General features: G+C 49.2%; 1 protein-coding gene across 1 annotated transcript in view; it reads right to left on the bottom strand.

Annotated features, from left to right (window-relative positions):
- The window catches only part of astn1 (astrotactin 1), a 2,716,024-nt gene that overhangs the window by 513,353 nt on the left and 2,174,921 nt on the right, over window positions 1-27,750 (bottom strand). The gene's annotated exons all lie outside the window — the stretch shown is intronic.

Raw genomic sequence — 27,750 nt, 5'->3', positions numbered from 1 at the left:
CAACACCACCCTGTCAGATACCTCCACTCCCATCTATTGAGGAGCCCATATACTCTACAATACCACAACACCACCCTGTCAGATACCTCCACTCCCATCTATTGAGGAGCCCATATACTCTACAATACCACAACACCACCCTGTCAGATACCTCCACTCCCATCTATTGAGGAGCCCATATACTCTACAATACCACAACACCACCCTGTCAGATACATCCACTCATATCTATTGAGGAGCCCATATACTCTACAATACCACAACACCACCCTGTCAGATACCTCCACTCCCATCTATTGAGGAGCCCATATACTCTACAATACCACAACACCACCCTGTCAGATACCTCCACTCCCATCTATTGAGGAGTCCATATACTCTACAATACCACAATACCACCCTGTCAGATACCTCCACTCCCAACTATGGAGGAGCCCATAGTCTCTACAATACCACAATACTACCCTGTCAGACACCTCCACTCCCAACTGTGGAGGAGCTCATAGTCTCTACAATACCACAACACCACCCTGTCAGACACTTCCACTCCCAACTATATAGGAGCCCAAAGTATTTCCAATACCACCCTGTCAGATACCTCCACTCCCAACTATGGAGGACCCCATAGTTTCTACAATACCACAATAACACCCTGTCAGATACCTCCACTCCCAACTGTGGAGGAGCCCATAGTCTCTACAATACCACAATACCACCCTGCCAGATACCTCCACTCTCAACTATGGAGGAGCTCACAGTCTCTACAATACCACAATACCACCCTGTCAGATACCTCCACTCCCAACTATGGAGGAGACCATAGTCTCTACAATACCACAATACCACCCTGCCAGATACCTCCACTCCCAACTATGGAGGAGCTCATAGTCTCTACAATACCACAACACCACCCTGTTAGATACCTCCACTCCCAACTGTGGAGGAGCCCATAGTCTCTACAATACCACCCTGTCAGACACCTCCACTCCCAACTGTGGAGGAGCCCATAGTCTCTACAATACCACAATACCACCCTGCCAGATACCTCCACTCCCAACTATGGAAGAGCCAATAGTCCTACAATACCACAATACCACCCTGCCAGATACCTCCACTCCCAACTATGGAGGAGCTCATAGCCTCTACAATACCACAATACCACCCTGTCAGACACCTCTACTCCTAACTGTGGAGGAGCTCATAGTCTCTACAATACCACAATAACACCTTGTCAGACACGTCCACTACCAACTATGGAGGAGCCCGTAATCTCTACAATACCACCCTGTCAGACATCACCACCCCCAACTATGGAGGAGCCCAAAGTCTGTACAATACCACAATACCACCCAGTCAGATACCTCCACTCCCAACTACGGAGGAGCTCATAGACTCTACAATACCACAATACAACCCTGTCAGATACCTCCACTCCCATCTATTGAGGAGCCCATATACTCTACAATACCACAACACCACCCTGTCAGATACCTCCACTCCCATCTATTGAGGAGCCCATATACTCTACAATACCACAACACCACCCTGTCAGATACCTCCACTCCCATCTATTGAGGAGCCCATATACTCTACAATACCACAACACCACCCTGTCAGATACCTCCACTCCCATCTATTGAGGAGCCCATATACTCTACAATACCACAACACCACCCTGTCAGATACCTCCACTCCCATCTATTGAGGAGCCCATATACTCTACAATACCACAACACCACCCTGTCAGATACCTCCACTCCCATCTATTGAGGAGCCCATATACTCTACAATACCACAACACCACCCTGTCAGATACATCCACTCATATCTATTGAGGAGCCCATATACTCTACAATACCACAACACCACCCTGTCAGATACCTCCACTCCCATCTATTGAGGAGCCCATATACTCTACAATACCACAACACCACCCTGTCAGATACCTCCACTCCCATCTATTGAGGAGCCCATATACTCTACAATACCACAATACCACCCTGTCAGATACCTCCACTCCCAACTATGGAGGAGCCCATAGTCTCTACAATTCCAAAACACCACCCTGTCAGATTCCTCCACTCCCATATATGGAGGAGCCCATAATCTCTACAATACCACCCAGTCAGACACCTCCACTCCCAACTATATAGTAGCCCAAAGTCTTTCCAATACCACCCTGTCAGATACCTCCACTCCCAACTATGGGGGAGCTCATAGTCTCTACAATACCACAATACCACCCTGGCAGATACCTCCACTCCGAACTATGGGGGAGCTCATAGTCTCTACAATACCACCCTGGCAGATACCTCCACTCCCAACTATGGGGGAGCTCATAGTCTCTACAATACCACAATACCACCATGGCAGATACTTCCACTCCCAACTGTGGAGGAGCCCATAGTCTCTACAATACCACAATACCACCCTGTCAGATACGTCCATTCCCAACTATGGAGGAGCCAATAGTCCTACAATACCACAATACCACCCTGCCAGATACCTACACTCCCAACTATGGAGGAGCCAATAGTCCTACAATACCACAATACCACCCTGCCAGATACCTCCACTCCCAACTATGGAAGGGCCAATAGTCCTACAATACCACAATACCACCCTGCCAGATACCTCCACTCCCAACTATGGAGGAGCCAATAGTCCTACAATACCACAATACCACCCTGTCAGATACCTCCACTCCCAACTATGGAAGAGCCAATAGTCCTACAATACCACAATGCCACCTTGTCAGACACGTCCACTACCAACTATGGAGGAGCCCATAATCTCTACAATACCACCCTGTCAGACATCACCACCCCCAACTATGGAGGAGCCCATAGTCTCTACAATACCACAATAACACCCTGTCAGATTCCTCCACTCCCAACTATGGGGGAGCTCATAGTCTCTACAATACCACTCTGTCAGACACCTCCACTCCCAACTATGGAGGAGCCCATAGTCTCTACAATACCAAATCTCCACCCTGTCAGATACCTCCACTTCCAACTATGGAGGAGCCCATAGTCTCTACAATACCACCCTGTCAGACACCTCCACTCCCAACTATGGAGGAGCTCACAGTCTCTACAATACCACAATAACACCTTGTCACACACCTCCACACCCAACTATGGAGGTGCTCATTGTCTCTACAATACCACTCTGTCAGACACCTCCACTCCCATCTATTGAGGAGCTCATAGACTCTACAATACCACAATACCACCCTGTCACACACCTCCACACCCAACTGTGGAGGAGCTCATAGTCTCTACAATACCACAACACCACCCTGTCAGATACCTCCACTCCCATCTATTGAGGAGCCCATATACTCTACAATACCACAACACCACCCTGTCAGATACCTCCACTCCCATCTATTGAGGAGCCCATATACTCTACAATACCACAATACCACCCTGTCAGATACCTCCACTCCCAACTGTGGAGGAGAACATAATCTCTACAATACCACCCTGTCAGACATCACCACCCCCAACTATGGAGGAGCCCATAGTCTCTACAATACCACAATAACACCCTGTCAGATTCCTCCACTCCCAACTATGGGGGAGCTCATAGTCTCTACAATACCACTCTGTCAGACACCTCCACTCCCAACTATGGAGGAGCCCATAGTCTCTACAATACCACTACACCACCCTGTCAGATACCTCCACTCCCATCTATTGAGGATCCCATAGACTCTACAATACCACAACACCTCCCTGTCAGATACCTCCACTCCCAACAATGGAGGAGCCCATAGTCTCTACAATACCACAATACCACCCTGTCAGATACCTCCACTCCCAACTACGGAGGAGCCCATAATCTCTACAATACAACCCTGTCAGACACCTCCACACCCAACTATGGAGGAGCCCATAGTCTCTACAATACCACAATACCACCATGTCAGATACCTCCACTCCCAACTATGGAGGAGCCCATAGTCTCTACAATACAACCGTGTCAGACAACTCCACACCCAACTATGGAGGAGCCCATAGTCTCTACAAAACCACAACTCCACCCTGTCAGATATATCCACTCCCAACTATGGAGGAGCCCATAGTCTCTACAATACCACCCTGTCAGACACCTCCTCTCACAACTATGGAGGAGCCCATAGTCTCTGCAATACCACCCTGTCAGACACCTCCTCTCGCAACTATGGAGGAGTCCATAGTCTCTACAATACCACCCTGTCAGACACCTCCACTCACAACTATGGAGGAGCCCATAGACTCTACAATACCACAACACCACCCTATCAGACACCTCCACTCACAACTATGGAGGAGCCCATAGTCTCTCCAATACCAAAACTCCACCCTGTCAGATACCTCCACTCCCAACTATGGAGGAGCCCATATTCTCTACAATACCACCCTGTCAGACACCTCCTCTCACAACTATGGAGGAGCCCACAGTCTCTACAATTCCAAAACACCACCCTGTCAGACACCTCCACTCCCAAATATGGAGGAGCCCATAATCTCTACAATACGACCCAGTCAGACACCTCCACTCCCAACTATGGAGGAGCCCATAATCTCTACAATACCACAATACCACCCCGTCAGAAGCCTCCACTCCCAACTTTGGAGGAGCTCATAGTCTCTACAATACCACAACACAACCCTGTCAGACACCTCCACTCCCAACTACGTAGGAGCCCATAGTCTCTACAATACCACAACACCACCCTGTCAGATACCTTCACTCCCAACTATGGAGGAGCTCATAATCTTTATAATACCACAATACCACCCTGTCAGATACCTCCACTCCCAACTATGGAGGAGCCCATAGTCTCTACAATACCACAACACCACCCTGTCAGATACCTCCACTCCCAACTATGGAAGAGCCAATAGTCCTACAATACCACAATAACACCCTGTCAGACACCTCCACTCCCAACTGTGGAGGAGCTCATAGTCTCTACCATACCACAATGCCACCTTGTCAGACACGTCCACTACCAACTATGGAGGAGCCCATAATCTCTACAATACCACAACAACACCCAGTCAGATACCTCAACTCCCAACTATGGAGGAGACAATAGTCCTACAATACCACAATACCACCCTGCCAGATACCTCCACTCCCAACTATGGAGGAGCCCATAGTCTCTACAATACCACAACACCACCCTGCCAGATACCTCCACTCCCAACTATGGAGGAGCCAATAGTCCTACAATACCACAATAACACCCTGTCAGACACCTCCACTCCCAACTGTGGAGGAGCCCATAGTCTCTACAATACCACAACACCTCCCAGTCAGATACCTCCACTCCCAACTGTGGAGGAGCTCATAGTCTCTACCATACCACAATAACACCTTGTCAGACAAGTCCACTACCAACTATGGAGGAGCCCATAATCTCTACAATACCACCCTGTCAGACATCACCACCCCCAACTATGGAGGAGCCCAAAGTCTCTACAATACCACAATACCACCCTGTCAGATACCTCCACTCCCAACTACGGAGGAGCTCATAGACTCTACAATACCACAATACCACCCTTTCACACACCTCCACACCCAACTGTGGAGGAGCTCATAGTCTCTACAATACCACAACACCACCCTGTCAGATACCTCCACTCCCATCTATTGAGGAGCCCATATACTCTACAATACCACAACACCACCCTGTCAGATACCTCCACTCCCATCTATTGAGGAGCCCATATACTCTACAATACCACAATACCACCCTGTCAGATACCTCCACTCCCAACTATGGAGGAGCCCATAGTCTCTACAATTCCAAAACACCACCCTGTCAGATTCCTCCACTCCCATATATGGAGGAGCCCATAATCTCTACAATACCACCCAGTCAGACACCTCCACTCCCAACTATATAGGAGCCCAAAGTCTTTCCAATACCACCCTGTCAGATACCTCCACTCCCAACTATGGGGGAGCTCATAGTCTCTACAATACCACAATACCACCCTGGCAGATACCTCCACTCCGAACTATGGGGGAGCTCATAGTCTCTACAATACCACAATACCACCCTGGCAGATACCTCCACTCCCAACTATGGGGGAGCTCATAGTCTCTACAATACCACAATACCACCATGGCAGATACTTCCACTCCCAACTGTGGAGGAGCCCATAGTCTCTACAATACCACAATACCACACTGTCAGATACGTCCATTCCCAACTATGAAGGAGCCAATAGTCCTACAATACCACAATACCACCCTGCCAGATACCTCCACTCCCAACTATGGAGGAGCCAATAGTCCTACAATACCACAATACCACCCTGCCAGATACCTCCACTCCAAACTATGGAGGAGCCAATAGTCCTACAATACCACAATACAACCCTGCCAGATACCTCCACTCCCAACTATGGAAGAGCCAATAGTCCTACAATACCACAATACCACCCTGCCAGATACCTCCACTCCCAACTATGGAGGAGCCAATAGTCCTACAATACCACAATACCACCCTGTCAGATACCTCCACTCCCAACTATGGAAGAGCCAATAGTCCTACAATACCACAATACCACCCTGCCAGATACCTCCACTCCCAACTGTGGAGGAGCTCATAGTCTCTACCATACCACAATGCCACCTTGTCAGACACGACCACTACCAACTATGGAGGAGCCCATAATCTCTACAATACCACCCTGTCAGACATCACCACCCCCAACTATGGAGGAGCCCATAGTCTCTACAATACCACAATAACACCCTGTCAGATTCCTCCACTCCCAACTATGGGGGAGCTCATAGTTTCTACAATACCACTCTGTCAGACACCTCCACTCCCAACTATGGAGGAGCCCATGGTCTCTACAATACCACTACACCACCCTGTCAGATACCTCCACTCCCATCTATTGAGGAGCCCATAGACTCTACAATACCACAACACCTCCCTGTCAGATACCTCCACTCCCAACTATGGAGGAGCCCATAGTCTCTACAATACCACAATACCACCCTGTCAGATACCTCCACTCCCAACTACGGAGGAGCCCATAATCTCTACAATAAAACCCTGTCAGACACCTCCACACCCAACTATGGAGGAGCCCATAGTCTCTACAATACCACAATACCACCATGTCAGATACCTCCACTCCCAACTATGGAGGAGCCCATAGTCTCTACAATACAACCGTGTCAGACAACTCCACACCCAACTATGGAGGAGCCCATAGTCTCTACAAAACCACAACTCCACCCTGTCAGATACATCCACTCCCAACTATGGAGGAGCCCATAGTCTCTACAATACCACCCTGTCAGACACCTCCTCTCACAACTATGGAGGAGCCCATAGTCTCTACAATACCACCCTGTCAGACACCTCCTCTCGCAACTATGGAGGAGTCCATAGTCTCTACAATACCACCCTGTCTGACACCTCCACTCACAACTATGGAGGAGCCCATAGTCTCTACAATACCAAATCTCCACCCTGTCAGATTCCTCCACTCCCAACTATGGGGGAGCTCATAGTTTCTACAATACCACTCTGTCAGACACCTCCACTCCCAACTATGGAGGAGCCCATGGTCTCTACAATACCACTACACCACCCTGTCAGATACCTCCACTCCCATCTATTGAGGAGCCCATAGACTCTACAATACCACAACACCTCCCTGTCAGATACCTCCACTCCCAACTATGGAGGAGCCCATAGTCTCTACAATACCACAATACCACCCTGTCAGATACCTCCACTCCCAACTACGGAGGAGCCCATAATCTCTACAATACAACCCTGTCAGACACCTCCACACCCAACTATGGAGGTGCCCATAGTCTCAACAAACCACAATACCACCATGTCAGATACCTCCACTCCCAACTATGGAGGAGCCCATAGTCTCTACAATACAACCGTGTCAGACAACTCCACACCCAACTATGGAGGAGCCCATAGTCTCTACAAAACCACAACTCCACCCTGTCAGATACATCCACTCCCAACTATGGAGGAGCCCATAGTCTCTACAATACCACCCTGTCAGACACCTCCTCTCACAACTATGGAGGAGCCCATAGTCTCTACAATACCACCCTGTCAGACACCTCCTCTCGCAACTATGGAGGAGTCCATAGTCTCTACAATACCACCCTGTCTGACACCTCCACTCACAACTATGGAGGAGCCCATAGTCTCTACAATACCAAATCTCCACCCTGTCAGATACCTCCACTTCCAACTATGGAGGAGCCCATAGTCTCTACAATACCACCCTGTCAGACACCTCCACTCCCAACTATGGAGGAGCTCACAGTCTCTACAATACCACAATAACACCTTGTCACACACCTCCACACCCAACTATGGAGGTGCTCATTGTCTCTACAATACCACTCTGTCAGACACCTCCACTCCCATCTATTGAGGAGCCCATAGACTCTACAATACTACAATACCACCCTATCAGACACCTCCACTCACAACTATGGAAGAGCCCATAGTCTCTACAATACCAAAACTCCACCCTGTCAGATACCTCCACTCCCAACTATGGAGGAGCCCATATTCTCTACAATACCACCCTGTCAGACACCTCCTCTCACAACTATGGAGGAGCCCATAGTCTCTACAATTCCAAAACACCACCCTGTCAGACACCTCCACTCCCAAATATGGAGGAGCCCATAATCTCTACAATACGACCCAGTCAGACACCTCCACTCCCAACTATGGAGGAGCCCATAATCTCTACAATACCACAATACCACCCCGTCAGAAGCCTCCACTCCCAACTTTGGAGGAGCTCATAGTCTCTACAATACCACAACACAACCCTGTCAGACACCTCCACTCCCAACTACGTAGGAGCCCATAGTCTCTACAATACCACAACACCACCCTGTCAGATACCTCCACTCCCAACTATGGAGGAGCTCATAATCTTTATAATACCACAATACCACCCTGCCAGATACCTCCACTCCCAACTGTGGAGGAGCTCATAGTCTCTACCATACCACAATGCCACCTTGTCAGACACGACCACTACCAACTATGGAGGAGCCCATAATCTCTACAATACCACCCTGTCAGACATCACCACCCCCAACTATGGAGGAGCCCATAGTCTCTACAATACCACAATAACACCCTGTCAGATTCCTCCACTCCCAACTATGGGGGAGCTCATAGTCTCTACAATACCACTCTGTCAGACACCTCCACTCCCAACTATGGAGGAGCCCATGGTCTCTACAATACCACTACACCACCCTGTCAGATACCTCCACTCCCATCTATTGAGGAGCCCATAGACTCTACAATACCACAACACCTCCCTGTCAGATACCTCCACTCCCAACTATGGAGGAGCCCATAGTCTCTACAATACCACAATACCACCCTGTCAGATACCTCCACTCCCAACTACGGAGGAGCCCATAATCTCTACAATACAACCCTGTCAGACACCTCCACACCCAACTATGGAGGAGCCCATAGTCTCTACAATACCACAATACCACCATGTCAGATACCTCCACTCCCAACTATGGAGGAGCCCATAGTCTCTACAATACAACCATGTCAGACAACTCCACACCCAACTATGGAGGAGCCCATAGTCTCTACAAAACCACAACACCACACAGTCAGATACCTCCACTCCCAACTGTGGAGGAGCTCATAGTCTCTACCATACCACAATAACACCTTGTCAGACACGTCCACTACCAACTATGGAGGAGCCCATAATCTCTACAATACCACCCTGTCAGACATCACCACCCCCAACTATGGAGGAGCCCAAAGTCTATACAATACCACAATACCACCCTGTCAGATACCTCCACTCCCAACTACGGAGGAGCTCATAGACTCTACAATACCACAATACCACCCTGTCACACACCTCCACACCCAACTGTGGAGGAGCTCATAGTCTCTACAATACCACAACACCACCCTGTCAGATACCTCCACTCGCAACTTTGGAGGAGCCCATATACTCTACAATACCACAACACCACCCTGTCAGATACCTCCACTCCCATCTATTGAGGAGCCCATATACTCTACAATACCACAATACCACCCTGTCAGATACCTCCACTCCCAACTATGGAGGAGCCCATAGTCTCTACAATTCCAAAACACCACCCTGTCAGATTCCTCCACTCCCATATATGGAGGAGCCCATAATCTCTACAATACCACCCAGTCAGACACCTCCACTCCCAACTATATAGGAGCCCAAAGTCTTTCCAATACCACCCTGTCAGATACATCCACTCCCAACTATGGGGGAGCTCATAGTCTCTACAATACCACAATACCACCCTGGCAGATACCTCCACTCCGAACTATGGGGGAGCTCATAGTCTCTACAATACCACAATACCACCCTGGCAGATACCTCCACTCCCAACTATGGGGGAGCTCATAGTCTCTACAATACCACAATAACACCATGGCAGATACTTCCACTCCCAACTGTGGAGGAGCCCATAGTCTCTACAATACCACAATACCACACTGTCAGATACGTCCATTCCCAACTATGGAGGAGCCAATAGTCCTACAATACCACAATACCACCCTGCCAGATACCTCCACTCCCAACTATGGAGGAGCCAATAGTCCTACAATACCACAATACCACCCTGCCAGATACCTCCACTCCCAACTATGGAAGAGCCAATAGTCCTACAATACCACAATACCACCCTGCCAGATACCTCCACTCCCAACTATGGAGGAGCCAATAGTCCTACAATACCACAATACCACCCTGTCAGATACCTCCACTCCCAACTATGAAAGAGCCAATAGTCCTACAATACCACAATACCACCCTGCCAGATACCTCCACTCCCAACTGTGGAGGAGCTCATAGTCTCTACCATACCACAATGCCACCTTGTCAGACACGACCACTACCAACTATGGAGGAGCCCATAATCTCTACAATACCACCCTGTCAGACATCACCACCCCCAACTATGGAGGAGCCCATAGTCTCTACAATACCACAATAACACCCTGTCAGATTCCTCCACTCCCAACTATGGGGGAGCTCATAGTCTCTACAATACCACTCTGTCAGACACCTCCACTCCCAACTATGGAGGAGCCCATGGTCTCTACAATACCACTACACCACCCTGTCAGATACCTCCACTCCCATCTATTGAGGAGCCCATAGACTCTACAATACCACAACACCTCCCTGTCAGATACCTCCACTCCCAACTATGGAGGAGCCCATAGTCTCTACAATACCACAATACCACCCTGTCAGATACCTCCACTCCCAACTACGGAGGAGCCCATAATCTCTACAATACAACCCTGTCAGACACCTCCACACCCAACTATGGAGGAGCCCATAGTCTCTACAATACCACAATACCACCATGTCAGATACCTCCACTCCCAACTATGGAGGAGCCCATAGTCTCTACAATACAACCGTGTCAGATAACTCCACACCCAACTATGGAGGAGCCCATAGTCTCTACAAAACCACAACTCCACCCTGTCAGATACATCCACTCCCAACTATGGAGGAGCCCATAGTCTCTACAATACCACCCTGTCAGACACCTCCTCTCACAACTATGGAGGAGCCCATAGTCTCTACAATACCACCCTGTCAGACACCTCCTCTCGCAACTATGGAGGAGTCCATAGTCTCTACAATACCACCCTGTCAGACACCTCCACTCACAACTATGGAGGAGCCCATAGTCTCTACAATACCAAATCTCCACCATGTCAGATACCTCCACTTCCAACTATGGAGGAGCCCATAGTCTCTACAATACCACCCTGTCAGACACCTCCACTCCCAACTATGGAGGAGCTCACAGTCTCTACAATACCACAATAACACCTTGTCACACACCTCCACACCCAACTATGGAGGTGCTCATTGTCTCTACAATACCACTCTGTCAGACACCTCCACTCCCATCTATTGAGGAGCCCATAGACTCTACAATACTACAATACCACCCTATCAGACACCTCCACTCACAACTATGGAGGAGCCCATAGTCTCTACAATACCAAAACTCCACCCTGTCAGATACCTCCACTCCCAACTATGGAGGAGCCCATATTCTCTACAATACCACCCTGTCAGACACCTCCTCTCACAACTATGGAGGAGCCCATAGTCTCTACAATTCCAAAACACCACCCTGTCAGACACCTCCACTCCCAAATATGGAGGAGCCCATAATCTCTACAATACGACCCAGTCAGACACCTCCACTCCCAACTATGGAGGAGCCCATAATCTCTACAATACCACAATACCACCCCGTCAGAAGCCTCCACTCCCAACTTTGGAGGAGCTCATAGTCTCTACAATACCACAACACAACCCTGTCAGACACCTCCACTCCCAACTACGTAGGAGCCCATAGTCTCTACAATACCACAATACCACCCTGTCAGATACCTCCACTCCCAACTATGGAAGAGCCAATAGTCCTACAATACCACAATACCACCCTGCCAGATACCTCCACTCCCAACTGTGGAGGAGCTCATAGTCTCTACCATACCACAATGCCACCTTGTCAGACACGACCACTACCAACTATGGAGGAGCCCATAATCTCTACAATACCACCCTGTCAGACATCACCACCCCCAACTATGGAGGAGCCCATAGTCTCTACAATACCACAATAACACCCTGTCAGATTCCTCCACTCCCAACTATGGGGGAGCTCATAGTCTCTACAATACCACTCTGTCAGACACCTCCACTCCCAACTATGGAGGAGCCCATGGTCTCTACAATACCACTACACCACCCTGTCAGATACCTCCACTCCCATCTATTGAGGAGCCCATAGACTCTACAATACCACAACACCTCCCTGTCAGATACCTCCACTCCCAACTATGGAGGAGCCCATAGTCTCTACAATACCACAATACCACCCTGTCAGATACCTCCACTCCCAACTACGGAGGAGCCCATAATCTCTACAATACAACCCTGTCAGACACCTCCACACCCAACTATGGAGGAGCCCATAGTCTCTACAATACCACAATACCACCATGTCAGATACCTCCACTCCCAACTATGGAGGAGCCCATAGTCTCTACAATACAACCGTGTCAGACAACTCCACACCCAACTATGGAGGAGCCCATAGTCTCTACAAAACCACAACTACACCCTGTCAGATACATCCACTCCCAACTATGGAGGAGCCCATAGTCTCTACAATACCACCCTGTCAGACACCTCCTCTCACAACTATGGAGGAGCCCATAGTCTCTACAATACCACCCTGTCAGACACCTCCTCTCGCAACTATGGAGGAGTCCATAGTCTCTACAATACCACCCTGTCAGACACCTCCACTCACAACTATGGAGGAGCCCATAGTCTCTACAATACCAAATCTCCACCCTGTCAGATACCTCCACTTCCAACTATGGAGGAGCCCATAGTCTCTACAATACCACCCTGTCAGACACCTCCACTCCCAACTATGGAGGAGCTCACAGTCTCTACAATACCACAATAACACCTTGTCACACACCTCCACACCCAACTATGGAGGTGCTCATTGTCTCTACAATACCACTCTGTCCGACACCTCCACTCCCATCTATTGAGGAGCCCATAGACTCTACAATACTACAATACCACCCTATCAGACACCTCCACTCACAACTATGGAGGAGCCCATAGTCTCTACAATACCAAAACTCCACCCTGTCAGATACCTCCACTCCCAACTATGGAGGAGCCCATATTCTCTACAATACCACCCTGTCAGACACCTCCTCTCACAACTATGGAGGAGCCCATAGTCTCTACAATTCCAAAACACCACCCTGTCAGACACCTCCACTCCCAAATATGGAGGAGCCCATAATCTCTACAATACGACCCAGTCAGACACCTCCACTCCCAACTATGGAGGAGCCCATAATCTCTACAATACCACAATACCACCCCGTCAGAAGCCTCCACTCCCAACTTTGGAGGAGCTCATAGTCTCTACAATACCACAACACAACCCTGTCAGACACCTCCACTCCCAACTACGTAGGAGCCCATAGTCTCTACAATACCACAACACCACCCTGTCAGATACCTCCACTCCCAACTATGGAGGAGCTCATAATCTTTATAATACCACAATACCACCCTGTCAGATACCTCCACTCCCAACTATGGAAGAGCCAATAGTCCTACAATACCACAATACCACCCTGCCAGATACCTCCACTCCCAACTGTGGAGGAGCTCATAGTCTCTACCATACCACAATGCCACCTTGTCAGACACGACCACTACCAACTATGGAGGAGCCCATAATCTCTACAATACCACCCTGTCAGACATCACCACCCCCAACTATGGAGGAGCCCATAGTCTCTACAATACCACAATAACACCCTGTCAGATTCCTCCACTCCCAACTATGGGGGAGCTCATAGTCTCTACAATACCACTCTGTCAGACACCTCCACTCCCAACTATGGAGGAGCCCATGGTCTCTACAATACCACTACACCACCCTGTCAGATACCTCCACTCCCATCTATTGAGGAGCCCATAGACTCTACAATACCACAACACCTCCCTGTCAGATACCTCCACTCCCAACTATGGAGGAGCCCATAGTCTCTACAATACCACAATACCACCCTGTCAGATACCTCCACTCCCAACTACGGAGGAGCCCATAATCTCTACAATACAACCCTGTCAGACACCTCCACACCCAACTATGGAGGAGCCCATAGTCTCTACAATACCACAATACCACCATGTCAGATACCTCCACTCCCAACTATGGAGGAGCCCATAGTCTCTACAATACAACCGTGTCAGACAACTCCACACCCAACTATGGAGGAGCCCATAGTCTCTACAAAACCACAACTCCACCCTGTCAGATACATCCAATCCCAACTATGGAGGAGCCCATAGTCTCTACAATACCACCCTGTCAGACACCTCCTCTCACAACTATGGAGGAGCCCATAGTCTCTACAATACCACCCTGTCAGACACCTCCTCTCGCAACTATGGAGGAGTCCATAGTCTCTACAATACCACCCTGTCAGACACCTCCACTCACAACTATGGAGGAGCCCATAGTCTCTACAATACCAAATCTCCATCCTGTCAGATACCTCCACTTCCAACTATGGAGGAGCCCATAGTCTCTACAATACCACCCTGTCAGACACCTCCACTCCCAACTATGGAGGAGCTCACAGTCTCTACAATACCACAATAACACCTTGTCACACACCTCCACACCCAACTATGGAGGTGCTCATTGTCTCTACAATACCACTCTGTCAGACACCTCCACTCCCATCTATTGAGGAGCCCATAGACTCTACAATACTACAATACCACCCTATCAGACACCTCCACTCACAACTATGGAGGAGCCCATAGTCTCTACAATACCAAAACTCCACCCTGTCAGATACCTCCACTCCCAACTATGGAGTAGCCCATATTCTCTACAATACCACCCTGTCAGACACCTCCTCTCACAACTATGGAGGAGCCCATAGTCTCTACAATTCCAAAACACCACCCTGTCAGACACCTCCACTCCCAAATATGGAGGAGCCCATAATCTCTACAATACGACCCAGTCAGACACCTCCACTCCCAACTATGGAGGAGCCCATAATCTCTACAATACCACAATACCACCCCGTCAGAAGCCTCCACTCCCAACTTTGGAGGAGCTCATAGTCTCTACAATACCACAACACAACCCTGTCAGACACCTCCACTCCCAACTACGTAGGAGCCCATAGTCTCTACAATACCACAACACCACCCTGTCAGATACCTCCACTCCCAACTATGGAGGAGCTCATAATCTTTATAATACCACAATACCACCCTGTCAGATACCTCCACTCCCAACTATGGAGGAGCCCATAGTCTCTACAATACCACAATACCACCCTGTCAGATACCTCCACTCCCAACTACGGAGGAGCCCATAATCTCTACAATACAACCCTGTCAGACACCTCCACACCCAACTATGGAGGAGCCCATAGTCTCTACAATACCACAATACCACCATGTCAGATACCTCCACTCCCAACTATGGAGGAGCCCATAGTCTCTACAATACAACCGTGTCAGACAACTCCACACCCAACTATGGAGGAGCCCATAGTCTCTACAAAACCACAACTCCACCCTGTCAGATACATCCACTCCCAACTATGGAGGAGCCCATAGTCTCTACAATACCACCCTGTCAGACACCTCCTCTCACAACTATGGAGGAGCCCATAGTCTCTACAATACCACCCTGTCAGACACCTCCTCTCGCAACTATGGAGGAGTCCATAGTCTCTACAATACCACCCTGTCAGACACCTCCACTCACAACTATGGAGGAGCCCATAGTCTCTACAATACCAAATCTCCACCCTGTCAGATACCTCCACTTCCAACTATGGAGGAGCCCATAGTCTCTACAATACCACCCTGTCAGACACCTCCACTCCCAACTATGGAGGAGCTCACAGTCTCTACAATACCACAATAACACCTTGTCACACACCTCCACACCCAACTATGGAGGTGCTCATTGTCTCTACAATACCACTCTGTCAGACACCTCCACTCCCATCTATTGAGGAGCCCATAGACTCTACAATACTACAATACCACCCTATCAGACACCTCCACTCACAACTATGGAGGAGCCCATAGTCTCTACAATACCAAAACTCCACCCTGTCAGATACCTCCACTCCCAACTATGGAGGAGCCCATATTCTCTACAATACCACCCTGTCAGACACCTCCTCTCACAACTATGGAGGAGCCCATAGTCTCTACAATTCCAAAACACCACCCTGTCAGACACCTCCACTCCCAAATATGGAGGAGCCCATAATCTCTACAATACGACCCAGTCAGACACCTCCACTCCCAACTATGGAGGAGCCCATAATCTCTACAATACCACAATACCACCCCGTCAGAAGCCTCCACTCCCAACTTTGGAGGAGCTCATAGTCTCTACAATACCACAACACAACCCTGTCAGACACCTCCACTCCCAACTACGTAGGAGCCCATAGTCTCTACAATACCACAACACCACCCTGTCAGATACCTCCACTCCCAACTATGGAGGAGCTCATAATCTTTATAATACCACAATACCACCCTGTCAGATACCTCCACTCCCAACTATGGAAGAGCCAATAGTCCTACAATACCACAATACCACCCTGCCAGATACCTCCACTCCCAACTGTGGAGGAGCTCATAGTCTCTACCATACCACAATGCCACCTTGTCAGACACGACCACTACCAACTATGGAGGAGCCCATAATCTCTACAATACCACCCTGTCAGACATCACCACCCCCAACTATGGAGGAGCCCATAGTCTCTACAATACCACAATAACACCCTGTCAGATTCCTCCACTCCCAACTATGGGGGAGCTCATAGTCTCTACAATACCACTCTGTCAGACACCTCCACTCCCAACTATGGAGGAGCCCATGGTCTCTACAATACCACTACACCACCCTGTCAGATACCTCCACTCCCATCTATTGAGGAGCCCATAGACTCTACAATACCACAACACCTCCCTGTCAGATACCTCCACTCCCAACTATGGAGGAGCCCATAGTCTCTACAATACCACAATACCACCCTGTCAGATACCTCCACTCCCAACTACGGAGGAGCCCATAATCTCTACAATACAACCCTGTCAGACACCTCCACACCCAACTATGGAGGAGCCCATAGTCTCTACAATACCACAATACCACCATGTCAGATACCTCCACTCCCAACTATGGAGGAGCCCATAGTCTCTACAATACAACCGTGTCAGACAACTCCACACCCAACTATGGAGGAGCCCATAGTCTCTACAAAACCACAACTCCACCCTGTCAGATACATCCAATCCCAACTATGGAGGAGCCCATAGTCTCTACAATACCACCCTGTCAGACACCTCCTCTCACAACTATGGAGGAGCCCATAGTCTCTACAATACCACCCTGTCAGACACCTCCTCTCGCAACTATGGAGGAGTCCATAGTCTCTACAATACCACCCTGTCAGACACCTCCACTCACAACTATGGAGGAGCCCATAGTCTCTACAATACCAAATCTCCATCCTGTCAGATACCTCCACTTCCAACTATGGAGGAGCCCATAGTCTCTACAATACCACCCTGTCAGACACCTCCACTCCCAACTATGGAGGAGCTCACAGTCTCTACAATACCACAATAACACCTTGTCACACACCTCCACACCCAACTATGGAGGTGCTCATTGTCTCTACAATACCACTCTGTCAGACACCTCCACTCCCATCTATTGAGGAGCCCATAGACTCTACAATACTACAATACCACCCTATCAGACACCTCCACTCACAACTATGGAGGAGCCCATAGTCTCTACAATACCAAAACTCCACCCTGTCAGATACCTCCACTCCCAACTATGGAGGAGCCCATATTCTCTACAATACCACCCTGTCAGACACCTCCTCTCACAACTATGGAGGAGCCCATAGTCTCTACAATTCCAAAACACCACCCTGTCAGACACCTCCACTCCCAAATATGGAGGAGCCCATAATCTCTACAATACGACCCAGTCAGACACCTCCACTCCCAACTATGGAGGAGCCCATAATCTCTACAATACCACAATACCACCCCGTCAGAAGCCTCCACTCCCAACTTTGGAGGAGCTCATAGTCTCTACAATACCACAACACAACCCTGTCAGACACCTCCACTCCCAAATACGTAGGAGCCCATAGTCTCTACAATACCACAACACCACCCTGTCAGATACCTCCACTCCCAACTATGGAGGAGCTCATAATCTTTATAATACCACAATACCACCCTGTCAGATACCTCCACTCCCAACTATGGAGGAGCCCATAGTCTCTACAATACCACAATACCACCCTGTCAGATACCTCCACTTCCAACTACGGAGGAGCCCATAATCTCTACAATACAACCCTGTCAGACACCTCCACACCCAACTATGGAGGAGCCCATAGTCTCTACAATACCACAATACCACCATGTCAGATACCTCCACTCCCAACTATGGAGGAGCCCATAGTCTCTACAATACAACCGTGTCAGACAACTCCACACCCAACTATGGAGGAGCCCATAGTCTCTACAAAACCACAACTCCACCCTGTCAGATACATCCACTCCCAACTATGGAGGAGCCCATAGTCTCTACAATACCACCCTGTCAGACACCTCCTCTCACAACTATGGAGGAGCCCATAGTCTCTACAATACCACCCTGTCAGACACCTCCTCTCGCAACTATGGAGGAGTCCATAGTCTCTACAATACCACCCTGTCAGACACCTCCACTCACAACTATGGAGGAGCCCATAGTCTCTACAATACCAAATCTCCACCCTGTCAGATACCTCCACTTCCAACTATGGAGGAGCCCATAGTCTCTACAATACCACCCTGTCAGACACCTCCACTCCCAACTATGGAGGAGCTCACAGTCTCTACAATACCACAATAACACCTTGTCACACACCTCCACACCCAACTATGGAGGTGCTCATTGTCTCTACAATACCACTCTGTCAGACACCTCCACTCCCATCTATTGAGGAGCCCATAGACTCTACAATACTACAATACCACCCTATCAGACACCTCCACTCACAACTATGGAGGAGCCCATAGTCTCTACAATACCAAAACTCCACCCTGTCAGATACCTCCACTCCCAACTATGGAGGAGCCCATATTCTCTACAATACCACCCTGTCAGACACCTCCTCTCACAACTATGGAGGAGCCCATAGTCTCTACAATTCCAAAACACCACCCTGTCAGACACCTCCACTCCCAAATATGGAGGAGCCCATAATCTCTACAATACGACCCAGTCAGACACCTCCACTCCCAACTATGGAGGAGCCCATAATCTCTACAATACCACAATACCACCCCGTCAGAAGCCTCCACTCCCAACTTTGGAGGAGCTCATAGTCTCTACAATACCACAACACAACCCTGTCAGACACCTCCACTCCCAACTACGTAGGAGCCCATAGTCTCTACAATACCACAACACCACCCTGTCAGATACCTCCACTCCCAACTATGGAGGAGCTCATAATCTTTATAATACCACAATACCACCCTGTCAGATACCTCCACTCCCAACTATGGAAGAGCCAATAGTCCTACAATACCACAATACCACCCTGCCAGATACCTCCACTCCCAACTGTGGAGGAGCTCATTGTCTCTACCATACCACAATGCCACCTTGTCAGACACGACCACTACCAACTATGGAGGAGCCCATAATCTCTACAATACCACCCTGTCAGACATCACCACCCCCAACTATGGAGGAGCCCATAGTCTCTACAATACCACAATAACACCCTGTCAGATTCCTCCACTCCCAACTATGGGGGAGCTCATAGTCTCTACAATACCACTCTGTCAGACACCTCCACTCCCAACTATGGAGGAGCCCATGGTCTCTACAATACCACTACACCACCCTGTCAGATACCTCCACTCCCATCTATTGAGGAGCCCATAGACTCTACAATACCACAACACCTCCCTGTCAGATACCTCCACTCCCAACTATGGAGGAGCCCATAGTCTCTACAATACCACAATACCACCCTGTCAGATACCTCCACTCCCAACTACGGAGGAGCCCATAATCTCTACAATACAACCCTGTCAGACACCTCCACACCCAACTATGGAGGAGCCCATAGTCTCTACAATACCACAATACCACCATGTCAGATACCTCCACTCCCAACTATGGAGGAGCCCATAGTCTCTACAATACAACCGTGTCAGACAACTCCACACCCAACTATGGAGGAGCCCATAGTCTCTACAAAACCACAACTCCACCCTGTCAGATACATCCAATCCCAACTATGGAGGAGCCCATAGTCTCTACAATACCACCCTGTCAGACACCTCCTCTCACAACTATGGAGGAGCCCATAGTCTCTACAATACCACCCTGTCAGACACCTCCTCTCGCAACTATGGAGGAGTCCATAGTCTCTACAATACCACCCTGTCAGACACCTCCACTCACAACTATGGAGGAGCCCATAGTCTCTACAATACCAAATCTCCATCCTGTCAGATACCTCCACTTCCAACTATGGAGGAGCCCATAGTCTCTACAATACCACCCTGTCAGACACCTCCACTCCCAACTATGGAGGAGCTCACAGTCTCTACAATACCACAATAACACCTTGTCACACACCTCCACACCCAACTATGGAGGTGCTCATTGTCTCTACAATACCACTCTGTCAGACACCTCCACTCCCATCTATTGAGGAGCCCATAGACTCTACAATACTACAATACCACCCTATCAGACACCTCCACTCACAACTATGGAGGAGCCCATAGTCTCTACAATACCAAAACTCCACCCTGTCAGATACCTCCACTCCCAACTATGGAGGAGCCCATATTCTCTACAATACCACCCTGTCAGACACCTCCTCTCACAACTATGGAGGAGCCCATAGTCTCTACAATTCCAAAACACCACCCTGTCAGACACCTCCACTCCCAAATATGGAGGAGCCCATAATCTCTACAATACGACCCAGTCAGACACCTCCACTCCCAACTATGGAGGAGCCCATAATCTCTACAATACCACAATACCACCCCGTCAGAAGCCTCCACTCCCAACTTTGGAGGAGCTCATAGTCTCTACAATACCACAACACAACCCTGTCAGACACCTCCACTCCCAACTACGTAGGAGCCCATAGTCTCTACAATACCACAACACCACCCTGTCAGATACCTCCACTCCCAACTATGGAGGAGCTCATAATCTTTATAATACCACAATACCACCCTGTCAGATACCTCCACTCCCAACTATGGAGGAGCCCATAGTCTCTACAATACCACAACACCACCCTGTCAGATACCTCCACTCCCAACTATGGAAGAGCCAATAGTCCTACAATACCACAACACCACCCTGTCAGATACCTCCACTCCCAACTATGGAGGAACACATCGTCTCTACAATACCACAATACCAACCTGTCAGATACCTCCACTCCCAACTATGGAGGAGCCCATAGTCTCTACAATACCACCCCGTCAGACACCTCCACTCCCAACTATGGTGGAGCCCATAGTCTCTACAATACCACCCCGTCAGACACCTCTACTCCCAACTATGGAGGAACCCATCGTCTCTACAATACCACAACACCACCCTGTCAGACACCTCTACTCCCAACTATGGAGGAGCCCATAGTCTCTACAATACCAAAACACCACCCTGTCAGATACCTCCACTCCGAAATATGGAGTAGCCCATAATCTCTACAATACGACACAGTCAGACACCTCCACTCCCAACTATGGAGGAGCCCAAAGTCTCTACAATACCACAACACCACCTTGTCAGATACCTCCACTCCCAACTATGGAGGAGCCCATAATCTCTACCATACCACACTGTCAGACATCTCCACCCCCAACTATGGAGGAGCCCATAGTCTCTACAATACCACCCCGTCAGACACCTCCACTCCCAACTATGGAGGAGCTCATAGACTCTACAATACCACAATACCACCCCGTCAGAAGCCTCCACTCCCAACTTTGGAGGAGCTCATAGTCTCTACAATATCACAACGCCACCCTGTCAGATACCTCCACTCCCAACTACGTAGGAGCCCATAATCTCTACAATATCACCCTGTCAGACACCTCCACACCCAACTATGGAGGAGCCCATAATCTCTACAATACGACCCTGTCAGACATCTCCACCCCCAACTATGGAGGAGCCCATAGTCTCTACAATACCACAATACCACCCTGTCAGACATCTCCACCCCCAACTATGGAGGAGCCCATAGTCTCTACAATACCACAATACCACCCTGTCAGATACCTCCACTCCCAACTATGGAGGTGCTCATAGACTCTACAATACCACTCTGTCAGTAACATGAACTCCCAGCTATGGTGGACGCCATAGTCTCTACAATACCACAATACCCTCCTGTCAGATAACTCCACTCCCAAATATGGAGGAGCCCATAATCTCTACAATACAACCTAGTCAGACACCTCCACTCCTAACTATGGAGGAGCCCAAAGTATCTACAATACCACAATACCAACCTGTCAGATACCTCCACTCCCAACTATGGAGGAGCCCATAGTCTCTACAATACCACAATACCACCCTGTCAGATACCTCCACTCCCAACTATGGAGGAGCCCATAGTCTCTACAATACCACAACACCACCCTGTCAGACACCTCCACTCCCAACTACGTAGGAGCCCATAGTCTCTACAATACCACAACACCACCCTGTCAGATACCTCCACTCCCAACTATGGAGGAGCTCATAATCTTTATAATACCACAATACCACCCTGTCAGATACCTCCACTCCCAACTATGGAGGAGCCCATAGTCTCTACAATACCACAACACCACCCTGTCAGATACCTACACTCCCAACTATGGAAGAGCCAATAGTCCTACAATACCACAACACCACCCTGTCAGATACCTCCACTCCCAACTATGGAGGAACCCATCGTCTCTACAATACCACAATACCAACCTGTCAGATACCTCCACTCCCAACTATGGAGGAGCCCATAGTCTCTACAATACCACCCCGTCAGACACCTCCACTCCCAACTATGGAGGAGCCCATAGTCTCTACAATACCACCCCGTCAGACACCTCTACTCCCAACTATGGAGGAACCCATCGTCTCTACAATACCACAACACCACCCTGTCAGACACCTCTACTCCCAACTATGGAGGAGCCCATAGTCTCTACAATACCACAACACCACCCTGTCAGATACCTCCACTCCCAACTATGGAGGAGCCCATAATCTCTACAATACGACCCTGTCAGACACCTCCACTCCCAACTATGGAGGAGCTCATAGACTCTACAATACCACAATACCACCCCGTCAGAAGCCTCCACTCCCAACTTTGGAGGAGCTCATAGTCTCTACAATATCACAACGCCACCCTGTCAGATACCTCCACTCCCAACTACGTAGGAGCCCATAATCTCTACAATATCACCCTGTCAGACACCTCCACACCCAACTATGGAGGAGCCCATAATCTCTAAAATACGACCCTGTCAGACATCTCCACCCCCAACTATGGAGGAGCCCATAGTCTCTACAATACCACAATACCACCCTGTCAGACATCTCCACCCCCAACTATGGAGGGGCCCATAGTCTCTACAATACCACAATACCACCCTGTCAGATACCTCCACTCCCAACTATGGAGGTGCTCATAGACTCTACAATACGACCCTGTCAGACACCTCCACTCCCAACTATGGAGGAGCTCATAGACTCTACAATACCACAATACCACCCTGTCAGACATCTCCACCCCCAACTATGGAGGAGCCCATAGTCTCTACAATACCACAATACCACCCTGTCAGATACCTCCACTCCCAACTATGGAGGTGCTCATAGACTCTACAATACCACTCTGTCAGAAACATGAACTCCCAGCTATGGTGGACGCCATAGTCTCTACAATACCACAATACCCTCCTGTCAGATAACTCCACTCCCAAATATGGAGGAGCCCATAATCTCTACAATACAACCTAGTCAGACACCTCCACTCCTAACTATGGAGGAGCCCAAAGTATCTACAATACCACAATACCAACCTGTCAGATACCTCCACTCCCAACTATGGAGGAGCCCATAGTCTCTACAATACCACAATACCACCCTGTCAGATACCTCCACTCCCAACTATGGAGGAGCCCATAGTCTCTACAATACCACAACACCACCCTGTCAGACACCTCCACTCCCAACTACGTAGGAGCCCATAGTCTCTACAATACCACAACACCACCCTGTCAGATACCTCCACTCCCAACTATGGAGGAGCTCATAATCTTTATAATACCACAATACCACCCTGTCAGATACCTCCACTCCCAACTATGGAGGAGCCCATAGTCTCTACAATACCACAACACCACCCTGTCAGATACCTCCACTCCCAACTATGGAAGAGCCAATAGTCCTACAATACCACAACACCACCCTGTCAGATACCTCCACTCCCAACTATGGAGGAACCCATCGTCTCTACAATACCACAATACCAACCTGTCAGATACCTCCACTCCCAACTATGGAGGAGCCCATAGTCTCTACAATACCACCCCGTCAGACACCTCCACTCCCAACTATGGAGGAGCCCATAGTCTCTACAATACCACCCCGTCAGACACCTCTACTCCCAACTATGGAGGAACCCATCGTCTCTACAATACCACAACACCACCCTGTCAGACACCTCTACTCCCAACTATGGAGGAGCCCATAGTCTCTACAATACCACAACACCACCCTGTCAGATACCTCCACTCCCAACTATGGAGGAGCCCATAATCTCTACAATACGACCCTGTCAGACACCTCCACTCCCAACTATGGAGGAGCTCATAGACTCTACAATACCACAATACCACCCCGTCAGAAGCCTCCACTCCCAACTTTGGAGGAGCTCATAGTCTCTACAATATCACAACGCCACCCTGTCAGATACCTCCACTCCCAACTACGTAGGAGCCCATAATCTCTACAATATCACCCTGTCAGACACCTCCACACCCAACTATGGAGGAGCCCATAATCTCTACAATACGACCCTGTCAGACATCTCCACCCCCAACTATGGAGGAGCCCATAGTCTCTACAATACCACAATACCACCCTGTCAGACATCTCCACCCCCAACTATGGAGGAGCCCATAGTCTCTACAATACCACAATACCACCCTGTCAGATACCTCCACTCCCAACTATGGAGGTGCTCATAGACTCTACAATACGACCCTGTCAGACACCTCCACTCCCAACTATGGAGGAGCTCATAGACTCTACAATACCACAATACCACCCTGTCAGACATCTCCACCCCCAACTATGGAGGAGCCCATAGTCTCTACAATACCACAATACCACCCTGTCAGATACCTCCACTCCCAACTATGGAGGTGCTCATAGACTCTACAATACCACTCTGTCAGAAACATGAACTCCCAGCTATGGTGGACGCCATAGTCTCTACAATACCACAATACCCTCCTGTCAGATACCTCCACTCCGAAATATGGAGTAGCCCATAATCTCTACAATACGACACAGTCAGACACCTCCACTCCCAACTATGGAGGAGCCCAAAGTCTCTACAATACCACAACACCACCTTGTCAGATACCTCCACTCCCAACTATGGAGGAGCCCATAATCTCTACCATACCACCCTGTCAGACATCTCCACCCCCAACTATGGAGGAGCCCATAGTCTCTACAATACCACCCCGTCAGACACCTCCACTCCCAACTATGGAGGAGCCCATAGTCTCTACAAAACCACCCCGTCAGACACCTCTACTCCCAACTATGGAGGAACCCATCGTCTCTACAATACCACAACACCACCCTGTCAGACACCTCTACTCCCAACTTTGGAGGAGCCCATGGTCTCTACAATATCACAACACCACCCTGTCAGATACCTCCACTCCCAACTATGGAGGAGCCCATAATCTCTACAATACGACCCTGTCAGACACCTCCACTCCCAACTATGGAGGAGCTCATAGACTCTACAATACCACAATACCACCCCGTCAGAAGCCTCCACTACCAACTTTGGAGGAGCTCATAGTCTCTACAATATCACAACGCCACCCTGTCAGATACCTCCACTCCCAACTACGTAGGAGCCCATAATCTCTACAATATCACCCTGTCAGACACCTCCACACCCAACTATGGAGGAGCCCATAATCTCTACAATACGACCCTGTCAGACATCTCCACCCCCAACTATGGAGGAGCCCATAGTCTCTACAATACCACAATACCACCCTGTCAGACATCTCCACCCCCAACTATGGAGGAGCCCATAGTCTCTACAATACCACAATACCACCCTGTCAGATACCTCCACTCCCAACTATGGAGGTGCTCATAGACTCTACAATACCACTCTGTCAGAAACATGAACTCCCAGCTATGGTGGACGCCATAGTCTCTACAATACCACAATACCCTCCTGTCAGATAACTCCACTCCCAAATATGGAGGAGCCCATAATCTCTACAATACAACCTAGTCAGACACCTCCACTCCTAACTATGGAGGAGCCCAAAGTATCTACAATACCACAATACCAACCTGTCAGATACCTCCACTCCCAACTATGGAGGAGCCCATAGTCTCTACAATACCACAATACCACCCTGTCAGATACCTCCACTCCCAACTATGGAGGAGCCCATAGTCTCTACAATACCACAACACCACCCTGTCAGACACCTCCACTCGCAACTTTGGAGGAGCCCATAGTCTCTACAATACCAAAACACCACCCTGTCAGATACCTCCACTCCGAAATATGGAGTAGCCAATAATCTCTACAATACGACACAGTCAGACACCTCCACTCCCAACTATGGAGGAGCCCAAAGTCTCTACAATACCACAACACCACCTTGTCAGATACCTCCACTCCCAACTATGGAGGAGCCCATAATCTCTACCATACCACCCTGTCAGACA

The sequence above is a fragment of the Hemitrygon akajei genome, chromosome 12 (genome assembly GCF_048418815.1).
Source record: "Hemitrygon akajei chromosome 12, sHemAka1.3, whole genome shotgun sequence".
Lineage (NCBI taxonomy): Eukaryota > Metazoa > Chordata > Chondrichthyes > Myliobatiformes > Dasyatidae > Hemitrygon > Hemitrygon akajei.
This window is presented reverse-complemented; position numbering and strand designations above follow the sequence as displayed.